Source organism: Sprattus sprattus (assembly GCF_963457725.1).
Source record: "Sprattus sprattus genome assembly, chromosome: 8".
Taxonomy (NCBI): domain Eukaryota; kingdom Metazoa; phylum Chordata; class Actinopteri; order Clupeiformes; family Clupeidae; genus Sprattus; species Sprattus sprattus.
Window position 1 is genome coordinate 25335390 of NC_137927.1, and position 17500 is coordinate 25352889.

Here is a 17500-nt window from a genome sequence, read left to right on the forward strand (position 1 = left end):
GAGCATCTTTCCAGGCAATAAGTCACACCCTCCTAAAATCTAGTCTACAAAACTGGATTAATGCCATAATGGTAATGAGCATGTATCCATCACAAGGCTCTAGTACCCTTTAACTCTTTGTGTCTTATTATAAAAAGCTGAATTTAATGACACTATGACATATTTATCCTAGACCACTGCTGTTTTAAACATGATACATGAGACACCTCAAGTTTAGCCTTGGAAACAATCTTTATGTCTGTATAAGTCACACTTCCATACATGTACATACATCAGATACAATACAAAATTCATATAAAATATGATGTGGGAATTGTCAGAAAAATAGCCAGTTTTTAAAAATGTGCCCCTCGTGATGAGGAATTCTGAGCCAAAGTTTCTCCAGAAATGTCACTTTGTTTGTTGACCTTAAACACAATCCATCTGGCCTCAGCAGGAGATAAGGCGCTACCCACTGTGGAAGGGCTTCAGGTAGTTATGTGTTATCAAAAGACTCCTCTCCAGACGCTGTCTGTTTGACCTGAAGACGTGACAGAAGAAAGCATTTCTGCGCCGTGCAGACAGAAAGAGTGGTGCACACAGAGAGCAGAGGAGGCGAGCAGAGGTCATCTTTGTAGAGAACATTGGGGCCCTTCTGCCAAACAAGAGCACCAGGCAAGGTCATTTCAGGCGGTCTGTCAGAGTGAAGGAGAGGGCGGAGGGCTTGGAGAAAGCGAGAGAAAGACGAGGAGGAGGGAGGCACCAAAATAGCTCCAATTAAGATCAGACATCAGATAAGATAAACAATGGTGTGGGGCCCAGATAAGTGAACAGCAGCTGATGCACTGGCTATGGAATTAATGCATCGGTGCCGGGTGAGCCTGATGGTTACCATAGTGACAGTGTCCGTCAAACCTCCCCTGGTGATGGTGGCGTTTGGCGACTGGGGTCCGGTGGAAATCTTGTTCAACACTGAGGGCCCATGATCGATGGGGGAAGTTTGCAGGGAGACGTCTAAATGCTGCTCCCTCAGGCCTACTCTGTCTGTTGCCACTGGATACTAATGCTGTTTCTGCTCCAGGCAAGGACAGCAAGGCAGATCGAAACCCTCCTCTTCTTTGTACTGCATTTCTCCCTCCTTGTTTCCCTCTCTCCTCTCTCTCTCTCTCTCTCTCTCTCTCTCTCTCTCTCTCTCTTCCGTTTGGCAGAACATTCTGAATAAAAAAGTAAATAGATGACGCCAAAGTTTAAGCTTAGTTGGTTATACCGTTCTTCTGCTATGCATTAAATATCCCCCTATTTGATCTAACGGTAAGCGCGTGAGATGGCTGGCTTATCTTGTATCATGTGCTACTGTGTAATGCACTCTGATTTAGCCCATAAAATATTAACCATAGCGCCTATGCGTTCAAAGTATAAGCTTAATGGGCAATTATGCCTCATGTTGCTGAAAGCTGCCTTGATTGGAAGAGGGTTCGTTTCGGATCAACTCCCTGTTCATAGCTGAAGGACAGTGGGTCCGTATCCCCCAAACAGTGGCCGGCATTGAGAGGAGGCCCATTATCCCCTGGCTCCTGGCACGCCACGACTCTCTGGGTGGGAAGTGCTTTGACCATCTGAGCACCATGGGAATACATTCTTGGCACTCTCCCATTGCGCTCCCTCACTCTCCACACACACACACACACACACACGCGAGCACACACACACACTCTCACACACACTCACACACACTCACACACACACACACACACACACACACACACACACACACACACACACACACACACTCTCACACACACACGCACACACCCACACACACACACACACACACACACACACACACACACACACACACACACACACACACACACACACACACACACACACACAGCCTTCGCTCCATGCCATAGTGTGTGTGTGTGTGTGTAGAACTTCCTCACCTTGAGAGGTGTTACATTTCACAGTCACAAAACACCCTCTGCCTTGCCGCTCAAAAGTCACTTGCACGTTTTTTTCAAGGCTCATGCTCCGCGAAGGGGAATCATTCTGTGCTCTTTGCAGTGAGCTTGTAACAGACCTTGAACATCAGAGGAAGGCATCACTGTGCTGCTCTTTCTCAATCTTGAGCCTCACCAGCATTGGGAGGAGGACCTCACCTTCTCTCTCCTGCTGGCTGCTTGCCACATTATTTGACAATAGCAAATCCACCTAAAATGCAGTGAGCAAATGATTCCCCACTGTGAGAAGATTAACCCTTAAACAGGTGATGCAATTCAACAGATCTTGATGCCTTCACCAGTTCATATCTGTGCTAAAAGTCATGTGCTAAAACTCCTACTACTTATATATATATAAGTATATGCTTATATATATACAGTATATGTCTATATTTTAAATGATACATATATATAAAATCATAAAATGTTTATCTTGTGTATTAAATTCAGTTCACATTCTGTTCACATTATCTCGATTGACTGAGAGTTAATTTCCTTGTATTGTACTGTAAAAATGACTAATACATATTAATACTAATACTACATGACTAATACAACATCGCCCCAGTGACCGAGACTTGACCTCACGCCATGACCATTCAGTGTTTCAGGCATGCCCTTGGTGAGATGTGTTTTACTTCTGATATCACATCAATCAATCCCACTTACTTTAGTGACAGCAGTGACATACTTCAGCTGAATCACCACAAGAAATATTTCCCCATTTTGCATGTCTCTTAATTGCTCTGTTGACACATGCATGAGACAGCTGCATAAATTGACTAAAGTTCTGTATGTATTGAGCATGTATAGCCTACTCAAAGTGTATACTTTACATGTTCATGTCTGCGATGCTACTATGCAGATGCTGCACTCATAAAGAGGGCTGACTTTAATTGAATTAGCACAGGCTCTCCCGGGGCTGGCTCAAACTAAAACATTGTTTTACTGCGGACCACCGACTGCTGCAAATCTGGATCGTATCCACAGGGAGTTCCGAACAACAATCCCAAATGTCAAGCAGCTGCATTCCGGTGTGTCCTCGGAAAACAACATGACACACTGATTTCCCCCCAGGCCAGCCTTGTAGATGCACAGGAGGCCAGGGGCCTCTCTCCCTTTTCACTCGCACAAACAACCTGTGAACTTCCCCACTTTAACATTCCTCAACTTACTTCTCCCACCTCCACAACTGTTTACTTTACATCGTTTTATACTACATTTCTCTTTAAATTCGGGATGTTATAAGTGAATGTAAACATAAGAGTGAGTTTTTGCATTAGTGTCTGCATGCACTGAATGTTTCTCCCCTTTTTGACAGCTCACTGAGAGGAGTTATCTGCCTCGATGTAGCGAAGCGTCACATATTACTGGTATAGTGACTTAACTTGGTGATGATGTTATGATTTTTACACATATTCTCTGCACTGACTATCGACTGCACACACAAAGAGACTTAGAAGCTGGAGCGGGCTGGATATTAAGACAAATGAAGTTGCCCCCTGGTGAAATGAGACATTAGAGTCGATACATTCAGCTATGACCGAACGCCTGCCTGGGGTTGTTGCCTTTCTGAAGAGGGCAAAAATAGAGCTGTAGCCGAACCAAAGAAGGAAAGCGAAACAAAAGCTGGACATTTATTGGGACTCTCTTCAAGGCCCTCGCCACGGCCCCATTCAGAGGGCCACACTTGCCCTGCAGTCCCCATCATCATGTTTCTCCTCCATGCTGTCCCATCCTCATCATTCCAGTCTGTTTTATTGCATAAGCAGCCTCCTTTATGTCCCCACACTATGCCCACACACAACCTCGCTCTACAAAGAGCCCAGGAGCCTCCGAAAGACTTTTCTCTGGAAGAGCTCTGCTTGACTCAGACACATTCCTTCTGCCCACTGTTGTGACACAGCCGGGCTGCACTCCCTAATGCCTTTGCCTTCTGCCACCAGTTTTTTCGGAGTAGCACGGCCCTAGGAGTCCTGGCGATAACTCCCACGTCCCACACACTTGTCTTGATTTGTTTGTAACATGCTTACAAATGTTGCTTTCCGACGGAGGGCTGGCATGCTTCAGGGATAATGAGGCGTGTACTGCTGGCCATTAAAAAGTAAGCGATTCCACGGGAAGCCACCGAAACTCTGACGTCTCGCTGTCAGTTTGATAAATATACGAGGGACAGATCCCCTCAGATGGAACATCTCTCTCCGCTAGGTTGGGGAATCGATGTTTACTGAATTCTGTTTACATGTGCACAGGGAATTGCATCCACCACTTTGCTGGACATTGTGTTGGGACCCAAGAGGCCCAGGGATGCATAATAAAATGATCTCTGAAAGAGAAATGCACAACGGAGTGGGCTTTGACAAGCTCATTCCTTTGACAAGGCAGGATATCATTTTTTTTGTTTCCCACTGCTAAGCTTGCCCTTGACTCCCTTCAAAGTCTGATTTGTTTAGGTCACCTCTGTGAAACTCAACAGACATTAAAGAAAACTTCCCACCAAGCCTTGTTTTTAAGTCTCGTTATGTGCAGCTCATTTCACACGAATTCAAGGATGGGCTCCTTTGAAAAGAGGGGATTCATGGTCTACTGAATAGCACTTTCTAAAAAGAATATATTAATAGTGTCAGCCCAAGCTTGCCTTTTTATGTTGCACTAAGAAGGCTGAACAGCATGTGTTGCGTCTTACACACTTCCACTGTTTATTATTATGAAAAACACTCCATTTTCAAGGAGGAAACATATCAGACTATAGATGACTATGACCCTTCGTGCCCCTCAGTGCTGTCATTGGTCTCCACAGGGAATGCACTCCAAGAACACATCATATTGTCCAACTGAGAGAGGGCCAGCTAAAGGAGGCCACGTATGTCAGACTGCAGTTTTAGGCATAGAATTGCAATGGATAGAAATCCCTCTCCAGCTCTCCAGAGTTTTATATTATAAGTTAAACCACAATTTATTTGTAGATGTGATACAGTATCGGAAATAGCCGTGAAATAGTCTGTTAAATATATAGTGTGCTCTCAGACGAAGCATAGTGTAGAGCATGGGACCTTATTTTGGGAGCAATAATAGAGGGCATTCAGTCTACTACAGTCTTCTCAAATTTGAGACTGAAAGAGTCAGTGCAAAGAAAAGTAATCAACTCTGGGCACTGTGTCAGGCCCAACCAAAAATAGTAGTGTGCTGCATTCATTTCCACAGATGTAACAAGAATGACAAGGCGGTGGCGGTGTCGATGGCGATGGGATACCTAGGTGTCTTTACTTGGACAGGAGGAGGAAGCAATTGGGAGAATAGGTAGAGGTACAGATAGATTATTAGCAGTAGGCTACTAGGCTACACTAAAATATTCATGAATGTATTTTTTGTCCTTCATTTTTTTAAATGGTTTGCAGCCAGGCCCTGAAGGTCCACCACTGGCATTACCTGATCACAGATTTTCAAAATGTTAATTAAAAGTGGTGTTACAAGGATGCCATATTGGGGTGGGCATTTGGATCAATAGGGTCGGCAACACAAAATAAATTCTACATTATCAGTTAATGTTGAAAACCTGTGTGGGCTTCAATTGCAACTTAGCAACACACTCGCGCTTGAAACTAAAACAATTTAATTTGTAAACAGTCAAGGGGTTCTGGGGTATCACTTCTGGAGAAAAGAAATATACTGTTATAGCATTTAATCACACACACACAGCATTCTGAGATGAAAAGGACCACAGAAATGCATGGTTTTGCTACTGAATCCATATTTCTCTCAACTAACAGCCCTCAACTAAGCAAGATTATTATCAAAGCAATAGCACTACAAGACGAGATAAATACTCTAAATGCTGTATTTGTCAACATCAACACACTGTAGTTTGGCTAAACAGAAGTGATGTCAAGTGAATGAGGATACTTAACCTATTCTAAACCCAGAGAAGGCTTTAGCTGTTCATGTTTCTGATAGATAACGGAATATGGATTATAGATTACAATTTGATTGTCTGGCCGCCATGATTTGTCTGTCAATCAAATTAAGAGGTTATTTTCACTGGCACAACTGAGAATGTGGTTAATGCTTTTGAGGGTGGATCTCAGACTGAAATTTACAACAAACACAACCATAGACATTAGAAGACAAGCCGTAGCTCTACCAGCTGTTTACATGACTGCCTAGCCTACTGTAAAACTTGGCACTCAACCAGATTATTTCCGCCATTAACAAACCATTCAAACCTGTTTAAAATGAATATTAAAATTCAGAGTTTTGTGGCCTGTATACAGAACGATAATCGTGGTTGGTGGTGGGGTTGCGATGCAGAGGGCGGGCCAGGGCCCCCAAACCTACCCATGGACTGACTAATATCTTATTGCAAACTATATCACAGCTTTGGTGATGGACTAATCATCCTCAATTCAGTCATGTAACCACATCACAGGCATAGTGTTTGTTGTTGGGAAAGTGACTTGTATTACTTATTTCTGTCAAATATCACAGTTGAATTGGTTACATTCAAATATATAACTGAAGTACAGGGCTGTAGTAAGAGATGCTGGACTAGCTATTCATAAGACTTAATCAAGGGAATAAGGTTGATTTCCCCAAAACCTGGTAATAAAATCATATTTGAACAGATTATTATAACTCCAAACCAAATAGCTGTAACTCTAAATTATTTGTATTCAATTTCCTTTTCCAAAATCTATCTGTCTACATATCTAATCACCCTGCACACGGCATACTGCTAAGTATACAGACAGTGCCATACTGCAGAAACAGAGATTGCATCCTGACTCAATGCTCCTTGTGCAATAAGAAACAATTAGTCATCCAGGAAGAAAGGTTTCAAATTCTGAAAAGAAATCAAAACAGGGCATAAACACACAAATTGATGTTTTGGGACATACATTGATTGAAATTCCATGACTGCTGCCCAAATGTCATCTTGGGAGAGTAACTTGTTATGTTATTACTGAGGTTCAGCCTACAAATAATCCATGCTTTCATATGAACCTCACCTTGTTACTGACCTCACAGCTGGAGATTTCAATCAATTCATGTATATTGTTAAAGTAGTCTGCGCCATTTCTATTTAGCAGTAGTTGTAGCTGTTTCTGGCTTCATCATTGGTGGTACCTGTGCTGTCTGATAAAGGTGTGAAATCTATTATATTTCATAATTTTTTGGCTGCTCATCCAGATTCATTTGGTGGTAATTAGCCCATTGTCTTGAGTGTCTGGAAAATATTTATAGGATTTTATTCACTGAATTGGCAGTGATGATTGTTCTACCATGAAAGAAAAATAGACATAATTATGTAGTATTTCTCAATAAGATTTGTCTGGACACTAAGGCATTATGATTGGTTTCATTCAAACTTGCACATTATGGCTAGAATACAGCTGACATGCCTGTATCAGAAATACACATCCACCATAGCTGTATTGAATTAATTATTGATTTCTAAAAGTTAAAACCCACAAAGTCAACACTGTTTTTATAGTATCTCATTAAATTTCATAAAATCTCTCCACATTCCCAGGGACTCTCAAGCATCTTTAAGATATAGGCCTTCCCGTACCATTAGCTCACACACACCTGGCTGTTACAGCATGCTGAAGTGTTGTAATAAATATTCAGAGATCTTCCATTGAGAACCTTGAAGTGGACGAAGTGTGTTTAAGAGAATTCCAGCTTTGTTTAGCTATTCGATTTTCCGCATCATGGAGCCAGATGTACATGTAGATGCAGCATACATCTGAAAGCACCCATGTAGGGAATTGCCATATATTTTTGTGTGAACAATCAGCATATAAAATGTGTTTAAAAGCAATACATCATCTCCTGATGCAGGAACAGTTCAACACAGCAGATTCAACCACAAAGCAGAAAAACGATGGTGATTTCCTTATGTTGTGGGCAATTTGTCAGCAGGTCTCCAGTTGTTGTACTTTTAGCATCCCTGACCTCATAGGCTAACACACATGTAATGCTAACTGTTTCCACATGCTTGAGAGCTAACAATTTGTATTGTTACACTTGGTTTACCAAATGTAAGCTAATTTCTATTGGCCTGTGAATGAAGTAAGCCAAATACATCTAAGCCAGTCAATGCCTATCACATAAATCCCTATCATATCAAGGTAACAGAGTTCTAATGTAGCCTGACAATATGAAAGACATCAAAAGTCCACTGCTAGGTCAGGTCAGGTTGTGAAATGAGGTTTGATTACATAGTTGAAATAAGCAAACTTTAACAACTGCCCCTTAATCATCATTTGGTGTATGAAGATAACATATGCCTATCATGGGATCCCCATATTGATAGCCTTGTTTTAAATATGTTTACTCAAAGGCTTCTTCAATCTAGCAAATTCAGATCTAGATTTTGACATACTTTATGGGCCTAATGATGATTATAGGCTAGCCATCAATAAAAATAAGCTGTCAGTGGCAACCCAAAATGCAAGCCTACAAGTCTAATGTTACTATCCGCTGTGAGTGGAAGCCTACACATGTGGTCACACTATTCCCTTATTATGTGAATTGCTATTGTGCCATTTCTCTACCCTGCCGACCACATCAGAGTGGAAAAAAAGCACTTCTCACGGTAAGCATAAAAGACCACTGCACGAGTGAAAGGTCCTACTGGCGGGCGAGCCCTGCAGATATCCTGACTAAATCAGGCAAGGAAAAGTATGCTGGAGCCTTTTCGAAACACGAGAGGCTCTATCTAGGGGGCGTGTAAGACATTTTAGTCTCTTAAAGCCCCTTTTTCACTGTAAGATAAGTCATTTCTGCTGCATGTGGACATTTTTCTCAGTGTTTTCAATTAGTGATTTTTTTTTCATCACTCTTCCGAGCCTGGAGGAGAGACATAGTGAGAAGGAGGAATGTTATCAAAAAAAGTAGAGAGTAAATAGAGGGCTTAAAACAGGGCCAGAGGCGTGCACTCTGGCCCGCTGCAGCAGGAAGACCTATTTTCATGCCCTTTCAGGAGCCTCCAACGCTTTTGTTAGGATGGCGCAGATAAAGAGACCGTATACTCCAAGCCTGAAAAGCCATCCGTGAAACTGCGTCTACATAATTCCCGCAGCGCGTCTCTGCTTTTCACTCGCAAACCCAAATTAACACTTTTCTGAATCTACACCAGTGACAGAATACTTATTAAAGCTCTAATCCCGAGATTAGCGGAAAGCAGCTTTCAGCATTAGGCTCCCCCTCCTCCCTAATCAGCTTCAGTATATTCAAAAAATATGGTTTGCTACACAGCCACAGCCGAGTCAGTAGCACAAACACATTGTTGAGAGGTACTGTGTTGAAATGAGATGGCTTTTATCGCTGATAGGAGAGAGATGTGTCCTGCATGTGGTGCCTTCATGTCTTCATGCTAGGTATCTGTTTTAGCTGTTTTATCATATAAAGCTGAGCTGCCTGCTGTGGGTTGCCTTAGAGTGAGTTATGACTGACAAGCAAATGGCTTTGTTGCAGCTCTGCAGTGTGAGGTGTGTTTAATTTCAACTACTCTCTCTCGCTGTCTCTGTGTGTGTGTGTGTGAGGTGTGTTTAAGTGAACATTATCATATTCTTACATCCTCATCATAGCCCTCCAGAGAGAAGGGAGGGAGAGAGAGAAGGGAGGGATGGGAGGAGGGAGGAAAGACTGAGGGGCAGATGTACGTACCTTAAAGAGCGCAGGGTACACAATGACTAGGCCAGTTGCAAGTCTTTTTTCAGTGTCAGTACTTTTCACTGTCAATTTAATTTTGGCGTGGAAGGGGTGGGGTTTGATGGGAGGGGAAAGACATACATGGCCTGCATATCTGGTGGGCAACACATCTTTAATCAAGGGGCATGGCTGAATGTATGGGAAAGGAAGACAAAATCCTACATCAGCCATAGGCAACTAGCTAGTTTGTTTACTCGTGACAGTTGCTAAGGAAAGAAAAGTCATGCTTTTAACCCACAGCACTACAGAGGTTGGCAAAAAAAGTGGAATACAGTAAAAATACAAGGATTTAATTGAAAAGCCATTCAAGCCATTTCTATGGGCCTAACGCTCAAGAAGTAGAGTGTCGATGTTGCCCCTTAAGTAAGTTTTGAATCATATATATTGTTTGCCAACTGTACTGTGAGGATATCTAAATCATAGCCATGTAGATTTCTGAAATTATCGATGAAAATTCTTCCATTGAACGGGATAACATAGGATTTTCCCTTTTATATGCAATCCCCATACGTCAAGCCACGCCCACGTTCAGAGATGCACTTCCCACTGGCTCTATGCAGATTATGTATTTCTTGTCCCTCCCATCAAACTCCTCCTCTTCAGACACAGTAAATTGACATGTACTGGCATCGAAAAAACCCTGAAGAAAGAAAAGAATAAACAAACAAAAAAGCATACTATATTCAGTGTTTCAATGCCAAAGTAATCTTTTTTTTTTAAATCAATGCCAATTTAGTTTTTTTCAGTGCCAAACTTGCCAATGCCAACGTCTCTCTTTTAGCTCCTTTTAGATACACACGACAACAACAGTAAGCCTAAAAACGGGCGCTGACGTGTTTGTAGCCTACAACTGCCCGCTGTGTGTGTGTGTACTTGTGTGTGTGAGAGAAAGGAGGGCACAGCAAAGAAAACTGAATTTGACACTTTTATAAAAACAACGAAGGATTACCACCTCAGTGTAATTAGCCCTGCTGGAACCAAGCGCCTCATCTACCCCATACTAGCAAGGGCCAGTTCAGGAGCTTTTTTCCCCTACTTTTTCTTTGTCTTTTGCTCAGAGTCTGGGCTGTGGGGATTATGTCAGTGTGTAGTGTTTGTTGATTTTTTTTCCATTCATGATTCCTGGTCAAAGTGCTTCTCCCGTTCTTGTTTTTTAAATTTGCTCAATCATATTTTGTTTGTCGTCAAATTTCCATCCAAAGAACGTTGCAGCATGTTCTGTGAAGGGTGAGTCTCTCGGCAAGGCTGAATTATTCAGCGCTAGGAGCCTTGTCATGTTTAATAAGAGAAATGTGCAGCTTTTGTCTGCTCGTTTTTTTTTTCTGGGCATGGCTGAATGAAGTCTAACTGTTTACTCCCGTCTTTCTTCTGTTCTGTTTTTTCTTCCTTTTTCTCCGCCGTTTGGTACACGCCGAACACTGGCACCCCACCAGTCAGGGGCTGGCTCCCCGGGGCCTGCAGATGGCGTGGCGCGAGTGCCAGCTTTCTCTCTGGCGCACTCCAACCCTGAGTCAAGGGCTGGCGTCCTGCAGGTGCCCTGTGCCAGGTATGCCACCAGAGCCTGCCTTTTCCGAGATGCTGCCTGCCTCTCGTCTCAAAGGTCCAGTTGCCATCGGCCTGGCAGAGGAAAACACAGCTGAACCCGAATGGCTTGCCTGCTGTTTGCGTCTTAGAAGTCTGCATATGGTATTTGCATCATTCACAGTTAAACTGATTAGGTGGATTTGACTGGCTGATTTTATTTCACACGGAAGACGGGACAAATGTGATTCGACGTGCCCAGTTTAATTTCGAATGTAGATGCAATAGTTAGCAAGTGGTATTCCATCAAACGTTAAAGGCTTTGGCTTATTTCCTTTAAATGCTTCAACATTGAACTGAGGGCAATGCATGTCCAAAATGTGATACTGTATGATTGTTGACAAATGATTAAATATACCTATGGGCATTAAGGCCATGAGTGACATTCTCAGATCTTGCCTGAAACCTTTATCCCTGTCATAACTCTATCAGTTTTACAACATTGTACCATTGAACTCCCAAGAACATGAAATACCCCAAATGTCACTATAATGCCAACCAGGAGTGATATTTTAGAGATCAGAGAATATCTGGTTGAAATGCTAGTGCTCACTGCAACACTGGCTTCACTTCTGTTGAAGAACACAGCTGCGTCTTCGGTACGATCTCACCTCTGAGCTCTGGTGTTTGTCAGAGGCCCCTTTAGGTTCCTGCTCTGAAATACCCTCACCGCACAAGCTTGATGTTGTGTTGACGCATTTCGGAGTTTTCCTTTTCTTTTCTTCCCTCACTTCTTTTCTCGCTGACTGAGCTCAGGGATGAAGAACAGGCCTCACCAGGAAGGCAAGGACTAATCCGTTTATCTCCAGCGAAACAGCAGCCACATCCTCGCGCGGAGTTGTAGTCAGCAACACTGCGAGCACCTTCGCCTCTCCACTCTGGAAGCAGGTGACTGTCAGGTGTTGTCGGCGTCACCACAAAACAAGAGGCAAACTCGGAGAAGTAGGGCAAAAAAAAAGAGTCACCCGGCTGCCTACCCAGGCAGGACTTATTCCAGTGCTTTTAATGTCGGTGCCCATAAAATATGCATCAGCCGTATAGATGGAAGCAACTTAAGGTGCGCCACATGTGAGCTGTATTTAGGCTTCAATCACGCCTCCTAGTTTTTTCTCTTTTGAGCTTTTTTTGTTTTTAATGGACAAGCTGCTATCCTGGATGAGGGCTGCTGTTTGCATCCACACATCCACACAGAGAAAATAACTAAATAATACAAATGTGAAAACCACTGTAGGGCGAGTCACTTAATATCTACAATCCATCTCCAGTCCCTGTAAAAAAAGATCCCCTCCCTCCCATGTTTGTCCTGCCCATAGCTGCCTGTTGGCTATCTGCTTAGTTTTTTTATAGACAATGTTTGTGGCTGTTTCAAATTCATTTCCAAAACAGGATATGTCCCTTCAAAGTGCCGCTTCATTCCTTGAGTCTTCATCCTTAATCTGACATGCATTACTTTAGCATTTTTAAACACATTTCCCCTTTTTTGTCTTTGCTTTCTATTAGAATGGTTTGTAATGGGTATTTTCTGAGGTTATTAAGCTTGTTTGTATATAATATTATTTTAATAAAAGAGGGATGATGCTAATGAATGCGTTAGCCATGTAATGTGATGCCTCATGCATTGCAGAAGCATATGGAAATCAGACAGAATATGCTAATGATACTTTAATTCTTTTAAGGACCATCATAATCACATCACTACAGAGTTTTAAGACAGCTATGATTGGTTGGTTTTAAGACAGAGTCGCGCATTTTGGACTGGTCATATGCTTTCTGATTGGCTGTCGCTCCATGCCAATCTGCAAGGAGGTCACGTCGGGCCGGTTCCGCATGTCGCTGGCGCGTGAGCGGCCCACTAGCCAGGGCCTATTGGCAGGGGACGGGCAGGAAATGAGAAAGCGTTCCACCTGTCCGTCTACGGCGCGCCTGGTGCATCCGTGCGGCTCGACTCATGACTTCTCAATCAGGCCGCCGTGCGTGGCTCCTCTCTCTCCCCCACTGCTCCTCCTCTCCTCTCCTCTCCTCTCCTCTCTTCCCCGCTGCTCCTCCTCTCCTCTTCTATCCTCTCTCTACCCTTCCCTCCCTCTCCCTCCCCTCCTCTGTCGGCAGAAGATTTCGCAGCTCATTTCAGTAATGTCAAAATAATCAAATCAAAGCACCCGCCGTTCTCCCTCTCTGGGCTGTGTGGGGCTGTGGATGGATGGAGGGAGATGTGAGCTGTGAGATGGGGGGAGGGGTGGGGTGGTGGACCCAGCCCACTCCTCTGCCTGTCCAGGGGCTGCTAGGAGCCTCAGCAGCTGCACAAAGACACGCAGCCTTTACTTGTTTTCTTTCATCCCTCTGGTCTCTCCCTCTGCCCCCGCCTGTTGTGTTTTCACGTCTTCCTCCCCTCCTTGAGTGGCGGCTGAGGGGGGTTTCTGCTGCTTTAACATATCCTGACACGTAGCTCAGATCACAGCCTTCGTTGTGATGAATTGTGCCTCGCTATCCAGCTGACCTTAGCAGGAGCCTCAAGGTCCTGATGAGGTGTGCGTGTGTGTGTGTGTGTGTGTGTGTGTGTATGTGTGTGTACTGTGTCTGATCTCTGAGGTGTGTAGGTTAACACAGCGTCTCATGGGTTTTTGGTGTGGGATGCTGCTGCCGTGGCATTTACAGACATGTTTCGATGTGTGTGTGTGTGTGTGTGTGTGTGTGTGTGTGTGTGTCTCTGTGTGTGTGTGTGTGTGTGTGTGTGTGTGTGTGTGTGTGTCTGTGTGTGTGTGTGTGTGTGTGTGTGTGTGTGTGTGTGTGTGTGAAATGGTATTACAGCACTGATGGGCAGTGAACCGTGGTGGAAATCAAGGCCACTCTTCCTCTCTGCTGTCCCAGTAGAGTGGCCAGGATGGTGTACCCTGCACAGAGGAGCCGGGCACAGAGATTGGTACGACAGCGCTGAGCCACCTGACATGCACATCCACTGTTATGATACCTTTAGGTTCGGGTTGACTAGGTTTCGGACATTTTGGAAGATACAACTGTGAACGCGACCAGTTAATGCCACAAAGCTGTCATCAGGATATGTACAAAATGCATAATACGGTTTCCTTTGGAGAACTAAACCCTTCCGGGTTTTTTTTGTGAAAGCTGGCAGTGTAGACAAACACTAGTGAAGATAGAAAGACTCATTACGGTCTCAAGCCTCACTGATCTCTGAGCATTTTTGTATGAACTTTTCGGAGGAAATCTAATTTTTGCTGTGTCTGTATCCTCTTCGGCAGAATAATTTGTTTAGCTTTCATCACGCTCCTCTTCCTGCTCTCCCTCCTCCTCCTCATCTGTCTTTTGAGTATGGCAGTCCTGACAGGCTGCATAAGCACACACAATCACACACACACAGACACACACACACACAGACACACACACACACACACACACACACACACACACACACACACACACACACACACACACACACACACACACACACACACACACACACACACACACAGGCTGCATAAGCAGGCCAACCAAAACAGCAGGCATCCATGCTGTGATCACATGCACTATGTGTGTCTGTCTGTCAGTCGAAAATCTGGGTGTGTGAGCAATTTTGACCACAACTCATTCGACTGTCAGCCAGCACCTGGAAGGACACTGAATGTCTGTCTCTGTATTTATGTGTGTGTGCTGTATCCATGTGTACCTTTGTGGCGATGTTTTCGCACATGTATTCCAATCACATTTACACAGGGATTACAGCGCTAGACAATGCATCCATCTGCAACACGGCTATTTCCTTCAGTCAGAGTGTTTACCTCCGCCCTTATCTCCCGGTTGCGGTGTGGTGTGGGCCGCGGAGAGCCCTTGTGTGTGTGTGTGTGTGTGTGTGTGTGTGTGTGTGTGTGTGTGTGTGTGTGTGTGAATGTGTGTGTGTGAACGTGTGTGTGTGATCGTGTGTGTGTGTTTGTGTGTGTTTGAATGTGTGTGTGTGAATGTATGTGTGTGATTGTGTGTGTATTTGTGTGTGTGTATGTGTGTGTGTACTGTGTGTGTTTGTGTGTGTGTGTGTGCGTGTGTGTGTCTGCGTGTCTGCGTGTGTGTGTGTGTGTGTGTGTGTGTGTGTGTGTGTGTCTTCTCCAGCCCCACATGTTTACAGTAGCCCGGGGAGTCAGCAGGCTGCTCCGTCCTGGCTTGCTCTGGATGGGAGATAGGAGAGGGATTGTTTTTGTGAGACCTCAGCTCAATGGGGAGGGGGCAGACTGAACACTTCTGACAGTGTCTGTTCACCTTTGTTGTTTTATTTTTGCTTAGTCCCCCCCCCCAACCACAAAAGAAAACACACACACACATGCACACACACACACACACACACACACACACACACACACACACACACACACACACACACACACACACACACACACACACACACACACACACACGTGCACACACACCCAGGAGGTGCGGGTGTTTGATGGTGGAGGGACCTGGGGAGTTTCTCTCCGTTCTCTGCCTCCCCCCATAACTGCCTCTTCCATTTGTTATTCCTCCGCCGCACCTCTTAATTCCACTTCTCAGCGGTTGTGCCTCACAAAACATGAAAATTAGAGCCCTCCGCAGATGGCTAATAACAGAATTAGTGTCACAGTAACTGAGCACTGTGTCCCAGTTATTGGCCATTCAAAGTGTAATAAAGGATTTTCAAATCCTTAACAAGGAAGTTGGTGAGGCCAGTGTAAGTACTGCGGGGGCATTAGTTAGCGGCTAGCGAATGGTGATTGGTGCACACTGAGGCTGTCTTCATCAGGGAAATGAACAGGGGAGCAGATGTGCTCATACACAAATGGAGGGAAACAATGGTAGAGGCCTCGCCTTTGCCAGGACTTCAGAAAAAAAAAACGGAGAAAAAAAACACAAATCTGGGCTCTTCGCCTCTCTGCGGGCGTTGCTGGAAAGCTCTTCTTAGATCATCGTAGCAAATGTGGCTAATATGTATTAACAGAGCGCCGCAGCCATTAAGCACATATGGTTATTACTGTAGAAGTAAATAAATGATGAGGCTCAAAGTGAGTCATTTTCACGTCTTGTTATGTTCGTTGTATAACGATGCATTATGTATCAAGCGTGAGAATCAGACTACATGAAGGGCATCGGTTCAGTACGAAGCTAAAGTAGCATCAAGGAACGACGGTTAATGAACACAATTAGGTTGTCTGCGACTTCTCATTTGTAATGCACTGAAACCGAGCTGCTGACAGATCTTACGACCCAGCCGTTTACGAGCCCCCCCAGCATCCTATATGTGCTCCGCAGGGCTGGGGCTTTTCAGCGTCTTTCAACACTGTCCAGGATGGTCACTGTAATCCCATTGTTCTTGATATGTCGTGTGAGGATGTTATCTCCTCGCAGACGGCCCCCCCGCCCCACCCTGGCAGGACCGATAGAAAATAATTTCACCGCTCTAACAGGAGCAAAAGCAGGGGCTAATCCAGCATGACCCCTATCTCTTCTCACTCGCTCATATCTGCTGTCCCGCCATGCCTGCCAATACCAATGTGTCACAGCCGTGGCGAGAGGTGAGGAACAGGATGCCGAGGGATTCTGTGTGAAGCTTTAACCTTATCCAGTCGCTGCCGGTCTGAAACCATTTTGGGAGATTGTTATTAGCAGACACAAATTAGCCTTCTGTATGTGAAATTGAAAGTCTTTATGCATTTACATACATGTATCTCCAATTTCTTTAGAATGAGTTTGATTTCTGAATTACCAGAAATATTAGAATAAAGTGTTGTTTTGTTCAAGTTGCACAACCCCCCTTGGCATTGTTTGTTTTGTGGGAGCCTTCTGTGAGTTTGCGTGGCGTCGGCTCTGGTCGTAAGCCAGGCTACTGCTGGAGATTGAACTGGGATAAGAGGGGGCGATGTGGTCATGCTCTCCCCCACAGTGCCATTAGATTTCCAGTCATGAAGCCTGCGTGGGTCTGCTGGCTGGCGCTGGCGGGCCCAATGGCAGGCTGCTGCTGCAAATCCTCAGCGGCGCACAGCGGAACCCGCACAGCAAACATCCGGAAACATCCGGCAGAAAGTATCTTGTAAAAACAGGCATGGGATGGAAATGTAGGGCGGTAAAGCTCGACGAGATGATTCAACAAATAAATCCCTCACTCTCTCTCTCTCTCTCTCTCTCTCTCTCTCTCTCTCTCTCTCTCTCTCTCTCCTTTACTCTTTCTCTCCTTTTCTTCCTTTTTC